This window comes from Monodelphis domestica, chromosome 6 (assembly GCF_027887165.1).
Source record: "Monodelphis domestica isolate mMonDom1 chromosome 6, mMonDom1.pri, whole genome shotgun sequence".
In the NCBI taxonomy this organism is placed as follows: Eukaryota; Metazoa; Chordata; class Mammalia; order Didelphimorphia; family Didelphidae; genus Monodelphis; species Monodelphis domestica.
The window spans coordinates 184110018-184122370 of record NC_077232.1 but is presented as its reverse complement, the minus strand read 5'-3'; the positions used below and the strand labels follow the sequence as shown (position 1 = coordinate 184122370).

The 12353-nt window shown below is 35.2% G+C and overlaps 1 protein-coding gene across 3 annotated transcripts in view; it reads left to right on the top strand.

Annotated features, from left to right (window-relative positions):
* The window catches only part of IQCM (IQ motif containing M), a 524263-nt gene that overhangs the window by 202247 nt on the left and 309663 nt on the right, over positions 1–12353 (top strand). The gene's annotated exons all lie outside the window — the stretch shown is intronic.

Here is a 12353-nt window from a genome sequence, read left to right as displayed (position 1 = left end):
GAATTTTATAACTATGTCTTCTTTATCATCTTGACAACTTTGGAAGGAGCCTAATACATGTTTATTGATTGACTAACTGTACCCTTATCTCATATGTCAAAGACTCTGTGTGATATGGGTACTCCATATACTGGCATAAATTTTGACTTATCTATAAATTATCAGAAAATGTCTTAGAGTCTTGCTTGAGGCTCAGACTGCTCACTTAGCTGATAAATTTCTGAGGCATCATTTAAACCATAGTGTCCTAATGACTCACTATGCATTTTATCTATCTTTCCTCTGCCATAAAGGAGAGACTCAGATTGCTGATACCTGGGAAGCTCTAAATGAGATTTTATATATTATAGATGTATATTTCATATACATATATATGTATAGATAAAGTGCCTTGTAAATCTTAATACACTATGTAAATGACACATTATTAGGATTTAGGTTATTTTTAGGAATGTGCCAGTAAAAGTTTAACAATCAGCTCTCCAAGAATAAATGAATGCATGATGAACTTTAAAATTTAATCTGTATAATTCTTATTTTCCCCATCACTTTCTGAAATCTAATCAATCAACAAAGCAATAAACCAACTCCTGGTTTATAGAGTTTGTTGAGTTCTGAGGGAAAATTTAACATTTAATTCTCGAGATCTGCAAAGAGTTGGGGCTAGCATAACCCTTGTTGAATCTCTGACAGAATGCTTAATCTAAAATCTAAATACTTGGGTTTAATTCTTAGCTATACACAGAGTTCTGTGACCTTGTGCAATTAACTTCTAGGAGTCCATTTTTCTATTTGTAAAATAATTATATTAAATCATTTCTAAGATTTTTTCTAACTAAATTCTGTGATCCAGTGGGTAGATTATCAAACTCATTTGACTGACCATCAACCAAAATCAGTCTGATTTCTGAATCATATCTTTGATCATAAGATAGACTACAGTTGAATAGCTTATCCTTGAGCACTTTGTATGTTCTCCTTGCCCAGATAACCCTCTATCTTATTATACTTGACTATGTTTATCATATCTTTTCTAGTACACTATAAACTCCTTGAAAGTAGGCACTGCCATTTTTATATTTGTATTTCCAGGCCTTAGCCTAGTGAATTGCAAGTAGTAGAAGAAAATACACTTAGTCACAATACCTCAGATCTGATCTATTACATAAACCAGGAAGCCTGGAATTCAAGTCTGGCTGTTGATATATGTTGATTATGTTATCTCAAGGAAATGCCTTGATCTCTCAGTGTTCTATGCAACTCTCTATAAGAAAAGAAATATTAGAGATGGTCTCAACCTATACTACTAAAGAAAATTTTCTCATCTAGGACTTTCTTTTGATACCAATGAAATCACAATCCTAGTCTCTATGCATAGACAAATAAAATGTTTTTCTTTAAACTATCACCATTTTCCATAGAAATTTATACATATAAAATCACTATAATGAGTATGAATGAACCCAATAACTGTTTTGGTCCCCAAACTTTTGATATGGAAAAAACCAATATGACCATAAAAAACACTGGAAAAGAATTTAAATTCTTTACAAAACCATAAAGAGAAGGATGGCAGAAAATTACAAGCAACATCTACTTTTAAAAGAACAACAAACAGTAGTGACAAAAAGGAGCCTATAGAAATATGTGAAACTATTCTAAGAAAATATATCAATGAAAATAGAAAAAAGACATTAAATAAATGAAAACATGAACTTTAGCACTTTAGCACTTTAGTCCCCTTGTGTGCTAGGAAGTGAAAATATCATTATAAAAATGATTATGAGAAGACCAACTGGGACAAACCTAATACACACAGAAGAAATCTGTGTTGGTGGTGATTTTGGTACTTTTGAAGAACTGATTCTCAAGGTATCTGAAGGAGTAGGAAATACTGAAAAATTGAAAAAAATCACAGGTCATTGAAAAGTAAGTACATCAATGATTATCATGAATATGTTCTCCTTTTACAAAATCTATTCTTTTTCTTACTATTGTTCATTTGTATCTGACTCCATGATCCCACTTGGAGTTTTCTTGGCAAAGATCCTGGAATAACTTGCTATTTCCTTCTCCAGCTCTTTTACCAGATGAGGGAACTGAGGTAGACAGGGTTATGTGACTTGCCCCAGGGTCACACAGCTAATAAGTATCTGAGACTATATTTGAACTCGGGAAGATGAATCTTCCTGATTCTAGGACTAGCACTCTATCTACTGCACCATCTACCTGCCCTATAAAATCTATAAGATTGTTAAATATATGTAACTATGTTATCATATGAAATTATGAGAAGGGGATGGGGTGGTTTTTGCAAATGATTTTCTATAGCCAACAATAGAACTGACTAAAATGTTTAGAAAGTAGATTATGATATTTATTGTTAAACTGTAAAAAAAATATTTGACTCAAGAGAACTAAATAAAAAATAATGGCTCTTCCAACATTTGATGATAAATGCAACCACAATGATTTTTTTTTCAGTGATTTCTCTTTAAATAACAAATGAGGTGGAAAATGGAGATGCATTTTGCCATTGTAATGGAGGCTGTCCAAGATACAGTTCAAATGGAAGAGGTTTTTTCCTTTGGAAGATAAAGTTTACCAGATGTTCCTATTTGCAAAAAACATTAAGTAGATTCTTTAAATCTCTGAATGCTACAAAACATCCTTAATGAAATTCACAAATGCTTGAAAAAAGTTTTGCTAATCCAATCTACACAAGAAAAACTAATGGGATGAAGAATGCCTTTGATCAAATCTAGGATATACAGTTAAATAGACAGTCCATAAATTTAGTTCATCTTTACATACATCTTAGATATTGTATAAGGACAGTTAAGTGTTTCCTATTCCCAAATCGAATGATATATTCAGTTCCCAAATTAAATAGGAATGAGAGTAGGCTGGTTTGCATTTGGCAATCTAAGAAGCACTTTGAATGATGTCTGGTCATTCTCTGAAGCAACCATAACCATAACCACTAACACAATCAAAGTCCTTTCTTCCCCTTTGAACTTTATTTTCTCCATGAACAATTCATTTTTTTTCTCCTTCCAGTTTACCCTCATCCTCACCTGAAGGAAAAATAAAAATAAAGTCCATTTAACAAACATTCACAATCTAGTGAGTATTCTTTAGACCCAGCCCCCAGAGCCAGACTGGCTCTATCTCCTCCTCATGGTTCCATGGGGTAACTCTGGAATCAGGGTTGACTACTTCATTGATGAAGAATCTCAAGGTTTGAGTTGTCTGTCTTTATAATGTTGAAAAACTTTCTTTTAACACCAGTAGTTTTTCAGTAAGAAGTAGCATGATGTGGTAGATAGAGAACCAGTATGTTCTGTAGAGACTGGACAGGAAACTAGGTTAGAAAGATCTGGGTTCAAAACCTGCCTCTGACACCTTCTGATTGTAGGAACTTGGACAAATAACTTAACCTCTTAGTGCCAAAATGTGACTATGACTATAAATGAGTCCACATTAATAGAAAGGATTTCTTCACTGCTTTGTTCCTATGGCAATAAACTGACAGACAGATTCCTTCTTTCCTCAGTTCCTCTAATGACAGTTTCAGAGAGCAGCCTGGGATTATCAAACCTGTGGCTCAGTTATCCATATCATTCTGAAACTCAATAATTTGCATAGTAAAATGGGTCATTCATGAGTAATGGGGAGGTATAACAGACGGGCAAGTCCAAGTCTTGGACTGCAAACTATTCAATTGTAAAAGACCAATAGAAAGTCCCCAGAAATTGGGGCAGATCTTTTGTGGAAGATTAATTGAAGATCATGGATTATAATAAATTCCATTAGAGATAATGGCCATATTAGTCAAGGATACACATACGTAATGAAATGTAAATTTTTGAAGGGAAATAAAAGATTACACAGGAACAAAAATTAAGCATTATTATATATGGGTACCTGATAAACTATTTTGGAAAAAGGTTATAGTTTCTTCTTTCACAATGCAATGATCATAGATATATGTATTATATGATAATACATATGCAATCTATGTCACATTACCTGCCATCTTGGGGAAGGAGAGAGGTGGGAGAGAGGGAAAGAGCATGGACCACAGAATGTCAGAAAATGATTATTAAAAATTGCATTGACGTGTACATTTTTAAAAGAAAAAGAATACAGACTTCATTGTTTTAGAACAACCAAAATATATGAGTCTTCTTGCACTGTTGGGCTCTTTTCTTTGTTATATGACAGATCAATTTAACTCAAATATTAGTAGTACACTAAAGTTTGTAAATGTTTTCTCCTCAACATCCCTGTGACATAGGTGGTATAATTGTATTTTTAAAAATCTCCATTTTGCAGATAAGGGAATTGAGGCTGAAAGGTAAGCGAGTTACCCACAGTCATACAATAATTAAGCCTTGGAGCATGACCCTTTCCATTCTCAACTCTCTGTGATTTTAAGGCTTTTATCTGTGGTCTCAGGTATGGTTTGTTCTAACTTTTTTTTTAAAACCCTTACTTTCCATCTTGGAATCAATACTGTGTACTGGCAGAAGAACAGCAAGGGCTAGGCAATGGGGGTTAAGTGACTTGCCCAGGGTCACACCAGCTAGGAAGTATCTGAAGCCAGATTTGAATCCAGGACCTCCCATCTCTAGGCCTGGCTCTCAATCCACTGAGCTACCCAGCTTCCCCCTGTACTAACTTTTAAAGAGCTATGAGATTTTTTTAATGGGTTGTTCAGTTCTTCATTGCATCTCTTCATTTCTCTCAAATTTCCACTTTTCTTTTGCTTAAGTGTTCATTTTTAACTTGTTTGTCTTGCTTTTATAAATAAAAGGAAATGAAATGTGTAAGTCAAAGGTAGTACATGTAATAATCTGATAAAGAATTTTTTTGGAAGAGAAAAATTATAACTTGAAATTTGGAATTAAAAATTTAGTTAAGGGACAAGGATTAGATTTGTGATTTCCAGAGAAGTTCTGGGTTGAGAAATTCCCTACCAATGCATGTTAGGACCTTATCTAAAACAGAAGAGTTGTTCAGAGCACGGGGAGTTTGAGTGAGTTCCCTGTGTTCACATAGCCAGTATTTGCCAGAGGTGTGAATTGAGCTGGCGCCTTCCTGAACTTGAGGTTGGCCCTTTAATACATACTGCTCTCAGAATTTGAGTGATTCATGTAAATTTGCCCAATGTAATAAGAGTAATAGTTCCTTGCAGCTAAACAGTGCATCATGATTCCCTAAATTCTTTCTTAACAACAAGTCTGTGAGGGTATGCAGATATTAGTATCTGTATTTTATAGCTGGGGAAACCAAAGCTAATGAGTTGTTCAAATTGGTCTTTAAAAGTGAACTCCTTTACAAACTTCTCCATCAAACCTTTCTCTATGCTCCTTTTATTAACACCCTTCTCCTCTCATGACACTTGGTCTTTGCCTCTCCATACTACACTTACTGCTCTACTTCGATAGTTCTGAGATGTCCTCATGCATGCACTCCCTTAACCAGGGCAGATCACAACACATCTATGCCTTGTTCTAGAATTTTCCATAAATCTTGTGCAGAGCATCTGCAAATGGGCTTGGAGCCTTCCTCATGATCTCTTGACATTACATGAATACCAATAGAGCCCGAGGACTGTCCATTGGTTTATCTCTTCCTCTTGTTGTCCCATGCCTAGCCTACTTTCTGTCTGAGCCCTCTTTTCTCAGAGGACACCCTTCGTACTAGTTCTTGTGTGGTTTTTGGTAGGTAACTTGCTAGAGTGAACTCATCTAGGATAAGAGATCAATAGCAATTCTAACAATGATCCTCATGGCAAGGAAGCGGCTGGGTGGCTATGAGAATGGAGCTCTGGACTCAGAGTCAATAAGACCTTGAGTTAAAACCCCGTTCCTGACATTTACTAGCTCGGGGATTTGGGGTAAGTCATTTACTGTTTCAGTTTTCCCATATACAAAATGGAGATGATCATAGCACCTAACTCACAGGGCTATTCTGCAGAGCAAATGAGATGATGCCGTGAATAGTGTAAATCTTAAAATGTTCTATTTGCTATGATTGTTGTTATGTGTTCATTGTGTGCATAGGTAGGAAGACTTGGTTTATCTGATAGGGGGATCCTGTTGAGATGGTTCCTTTTCCCAGGAGCTCTGTGAAGATCCCAGCTCCGGGGGCTGTTCCCAGAAAGTGTTAATGGCATGATTGACTTTTATAGGGGAAACACAAATCTCAGTCTCCAGGCCTTGGCAGAAAAAGCTTTTCAGTTTATCTCACATATGTGTTAATGTGTAATTTATAAGCTGTGTATATATGCTGCTAATGATTTTATCTTCACAGTTATCTATTTTTAACCAAGCCGTTAAGTTCACCTTTAGTGGTGTGTTTATGTGTGTGTCTCCAGGGGTCACTGGCTGCTTCTTGTAGGAAAAAAAAAGAAATCACTTACCCTGGAGAGCTATTCCTTTTTGGTACAGTTTCTCTCCTCCAGGGGTGGAAAGAGGCACCCATGCAGATTCCTCCTTATATTATTATGGCCCTGAATGCCATGCTCATAATAGATTAGTACAGGCATGTGCCTGGTTTTTTCATACTAAGTTAAAAAAAATAAAAAGGAATAGTTTAAAGACATATGGTTAATCAATGCAAGAATTTAATTATTAGGCTATGAGAAAAAATTAGAAGTATTGGCAAGAGGAGAAAAGATGTATTTTGAGAAGAGATTTGGAAAGAGGAGGAGAATTGATGGAGCTGAGAGATACAGGAAAGCTGCTCTCAAGAGGAGCTGCAGATGGAAATGTTGTAAAGCACCAGCTGTACTGATATTGTGTAAATGGTCAGAAGGAAGTTTGGGATGAGATAAATTATGAGAGTGTGGAAAAGTATTTAGTGAAAAAAAATAATTTCATCAAATACCATGGGGCAAGCCCAGAGAGGTTAATGCATATCAGAACAAATTTGATTTAGGCTGGAAATGGATGGGAAAATAATGAATAGAGGAAGAGAAGCAACTTGACATAGTAGTTAAAGTTAGTTCCTGCCTTAGAGGCAGGAAGACATGGGTTCAAATTCTTCCTCTGACATATATTAGTTGTATTACCCTGGGCAAAGTAATTCATTTCTCAGTCCCCTTAGACAATCCTCTAAAACTAAGTTTTGTATAAATTGATGAAAATAAGTTGCTAAAACAAAAGTTGTGGATCAGATGTGATATTTATAAAGGATATACTACAGTGCCTAGCATGGAGTACACACTACCTGAATTCCCTTTCCTCCCAAAAAGTTGCATTAAATTAAACCATCTCTAAGGTTCTTTAACATCCTCTGAAAAAAAAAATTACCACCTGAAGTCACCCTTTGATGCCTCATTGTTGCAAAAAGGTTACACAAACTGAGGTAGGTCCAATGATGTACTAATAAATGATTATTCTGGTTTTCAAAAATGTATGCATGGAACATTGTTATTTAATTAATTTTAAAAATATTTAATATATTTTTCTCAATTATGTATAATAACAATTTTCAGCATTCATTTTCCAAAATTTTGAGATCTAAATTCTCTTCCTCACTCTCTCCTTTTTCCCTTCACTGAGATGTCAGGTAACTTGATTTGGTTAAACTTGAGTGATCATGAAAAACACATTTCCATGTTGGTCAAGCTTTGGAAGAAGACTCATATAAAACAAGAAAGAGGAAAATAGTATGTTCTGATCTGCAGTCAGACTCTCATCAGTTCTTTCTCGAGACGGATAGCATTTTTCATCCTGAGTCCTTTGGAATTGTCTTGGATCATTGCACTGCTGAGAATAGTTAAGCCATTCATAGTTGACCATTGTACAAATTGCTATTTCTGCGTACAGCATTCTAGTTCTGCTCACTTAACTTGGTATCATTTATGTAGGTCTTTCCAGGTTCTTCTGAACTCGTCCTCCTTGTTATTTCTTTTACTCTATAGTATTCCATTACAATTATGTACAACAACTTGTTCAGACATTTTCCAATTGAGAGATAGACCTTCAGTTTCCAATTCTTTGCTACCACAAAAAGAACTGCTATAAATATTATTGTATAAATTGATCCTTTCCCTTCCCCCTTTTAATCTCTTTAGGATGCAGACCTAGTAGTGATATTACTGGATTAAAGGGTATGCACAATTTTGTAGCCCTTTGGGCATAATTCTCCAGACCAGTTATATTATTTCACAATTCTGCTGACAGTGCATTACTTTCCCAATTTTCCTGCATCCCCTCCAACATTTATCATTTTCCTTTTCTGCCATATTAACCAATCTGAGAGGTGTGAGGTGGTACCTTAGAGTTGTTTTAATGTGAATTTCTCTAATCAAGAATGATTTAAACACTTTTCATATGATTAACTTTCATTTCTTCATCTGAAAACAACCTGTTCATGTCCTTTGACCATTTATTAATTGGATAACAACTTGTATTTATATAGATTTGATTCAGTTCTGTATATATTTGGGAAATGAAGCCTTTATCAGATAAACTTGGTGTAAACATTTCACTCCATTTTTTTGCTAATCTTAATTGTATTGATTTTGTTCATACAAAACTTTTAAAGTTTAATATAATCAAAATGATCTATTTTACATTTCAGAATGCTTTCTATCTCTTGCTTAGTCATAAATTCTTTCCTTATCCATAGATCTGAGATGGAACATTTTCTATGCTTCCCAATTTGCTTATGGTATCACTCTTTATATCTAAATCATATACCCATTTTTACTTATTTTGGTATATAATGTGACATGTTGGTCTATATCTTGTTTTTGCTATGCTATTTTCCATTTTTCCTAGCAGATTTTGCAAAATAGTGAGTTGTTGTCCCAAATTCTGGGATCTTTGGATTTATCAAGCACTAGATTACTGTGGTCATTTACCACTGCTGTATTAGGCACTTAATCTATTCCATTTATCCATTTTATTTTTCGGCCAGTCAGTACCAGATTGTTTTGACGACTACCACTTTTTAGCACAGTTTGAAATCTGATGAGGTTAGATCTCCCTCCTTCCCTTCCCATTACCCCATTAATTCCCTTCATATCCCTGACCTCTTGTTCTCCCAGATGAATTTTATTATTTTTCTAGCTTTATAAAATAAAATTTTGATAGTTTGATCAGCATGGCACTGAATAAGTAAGTTAATTAAGGAAGGGTTGTCATTTTTATCATATTAATTTAGCCTACATATGAGCAATTAACAGTTTTTAATTGCTTGGATATGACTATATTTGTGGGAAAAGTATTTTGGAATTGTGTTTATGTAGTTTCTAAGTTTGTGTTGGTAGTCTGTGCTGGTAGACTCCCAGGTATTTTATATTGTCTAGATTTATTTTAAATGGAATTTTTCTTTCTATTTATTGCTACTGGACTTTGATAATATGCAGTAATAATGATTTATGTGGGTTTATTTTGTATCCTGTAATTTTGCTAATGTTAATTATTTCAACTAGTTTGTTTATTTGATTCTCTAGGATTCTATAAATATAGTCATATTATCTGAAACAAGTGATAGTTTAGTTTCCTCATCACCAGTTCTAATTTCTTTCTTTTTCTCTTATATGTGATGATCATGGGCATCATTGCTTCACCCCTGATCTTTTTGGGATACTTTTTAGATTATTCCCATCCACATCACACTTTCTAATTTAACTGGCATTATTGACATTTTCTCTGCTACTTTCTTAGACAATAAGTAATAATAAACCAAATTCAGATTTTAAGATTTGTGGATTCCCAAGGTGTAAATACTCATACTGAAAATTTAATGTTTTTCCCAAGCCAATAAGAGCTGGTACATCTTACTCAGCTAGAAAGGCTTGTAGTGTGAATCCTTTGTGGAAATGTACATTTACTAATAGAGATCAATCCGGTTAATTCAAGTGAGCAACTTTGTATTAAGGGTAGCAACTAGATGGTTACTTTTTGGGGTTGTAGCAACTCCAGAAGGTCATCCACTAAAGCCCTAGAATAAAGGGTTTAAGATTATCATCAATACAGGGAGTTTCCATGTCAGGGAAAATAAGTGTGAAGAAAGGGATTACAACATTTGGATGATACAACTGGAGAATGAAGATAAGACTTGGGAAGCAGTGAATGAAGTGACTAAATTGAAAATCATAGGAATTGAAATAGTTTAAGAATGAGAATTTTTCATTCAGCAATCTTCGCTTTTGATATATAGACCGTTCTTTACATCACTTCTTGCATCTCACATCTACCACTAGTATGATATATTCAGTCAATAACCCCTAAATTTTACCCCTTACAACTAGGAGGAGAGGTTGAGCTGATAAATTGGTTTTTGTTTGTTTGTTTGTTTTAAACTGCTCACTAGATGATCCATGAGTTATATTCATGCTTTGGAAACGGAAAGAACTAAAAACAACAACTCAAACATTTGCTAACTATATATTTTCACACAACACCATGTAGGGCAGCAAAACAAACTGTTTGTACCTGATATAATCATAACCCATTTACTAACAGGTTTTTTCCCCCTTTTCTTATTGACTGAATACTAGTGGTCTCCAGGGATTAATTCAATTACAATAAAATACTCAAGTCAGTTTGGGATTTTTATGGTGGTTTAGTTACAATAGAAGGAAGGAATTAAGAAGAAGAGAGAGAAAAGGGTATACGTTTTTCTCTGGCCTAGCACAAGCCACAAGGCCTCCTCAGAAGATTAAAACTAGCTCGGACTTCTAGCCACTAGATCTACTCTGAGATGAGGGGCCTCCTAAGAGGATAGGGCTTTTAGGAGGTAAAGGAAAGGATAATTATCCTAACCACTCACCCACGTCACTCAGTGAATATGCCTCACCTAACCCATGCTACAGAGCTTCTCCCGGTCACCTCACTGGCAAGCTGCAAACGCCAAACTGCCAGGATGCCAAACACGCTGCCACGAGCCACATGAGCCAGAGAGAGAGAGAGCCAAGTCTCCACAAGAGAGCCTGGAGAGAGGAAGTGACATGAAATATATAGACCGTTCTTTACATCACTTCCTGCATCTCACATCTACCAATGGTTGCTTAAGCTTGACTTAGGACAGCTCAGGGGGTCTGTCAGTTGTTTTTTATTTGTCACTTGCTAGCACATGTCTGTCATAGGCCATCCTCCTCAACACTTAATTCTTAAGTAGGGGTGTAGACATTCCTGGTTGCTAGGATTTTAAAGACTAATCAAGGTGGAGAAAATCTAAAACTGACACAGCCCATTCCTCCTTCTCCTCTACTCTCAGTATTCATATAAAGGAAATCTTGATATTCTTCTGAGGTAGAAAGTATTGACTTACATTGGGAAAAATTGTTCTGCTTTAACTCATTCTCAAAAGACAATGTTTGAGAACTGGCATGAATGGATCCCTGAGACTATTGTCTAATTCTAACAAATATTTTTTTAGCAGTTCATCATTAGATTAAAAATTATATTGAATAAAATATTTGTTAATACCAGTCATTTTGCTTTTGAGAAAGTATAAAAAGAAACTTGAGAGTAAACCTTTGGCTCTAGGAAGAAATATGCCATTTCTTTAAAATATTTATAATTGCTTTTCTCTTTTTTAAACTAAACAGTTCATTTCCCTTTATCACCTATTTCAGAAGAACTATCAGTCTTCAGCCTTAATTTCCTGTAGTTGACTCTTAAGTAAGGAGAAAAAACATTTTAGATATGATTTGAGTGCTTTTGCTGGGGGCCATCAGTCCACGACACCTTTACAGAGTCACGTGTGGTAGCTGGGGAGACCACAGAGTGATCTTTGGTGAAATGTGACTACCCACTTTATCCCCCTTGCATGACTTCTTTCATCAATGCTCCTTACCTATGAATTGACATGCTTATTATTCTCCCTAGTCTCAAAAGAAATAATGTAAGAGCAAAACACATGTACCCTTATTCCCCAAAACATCACCAAAAGATAAGACCCTTAAATACAATCCCAAAAGACTATCATGGGTTAACTTTTACTTAGGTACATAATTCCCAGCAAAACTGCAGCTACAGGCCAAGCCCAAAACTTTCTCATGAAGCCAGCACACAAGTCAATCATTGAGGCCCATACAATATGTACAGTACAGGTACACTAAGCTTCAATATGCCTCAGGGACTCAATTATACAAATCAGTAACTCAAACTCCCTAGTAAGCCACCTGTGATGAAATAATTTATCTTGTATTCTGTCTGTAATCACAATACAAAAATATAGAATGTTAATCAAGTGATTTGCTAGAAGTTAATGTATCACTTTTCCAATTATCTCTCTTTGATTTTGTATACCTGCATGCCAAGAAAATGGGTATAAAAATAAATCCCAGGCCTGGGAATGTCAGAGCAGCTAAGATGCAAAGC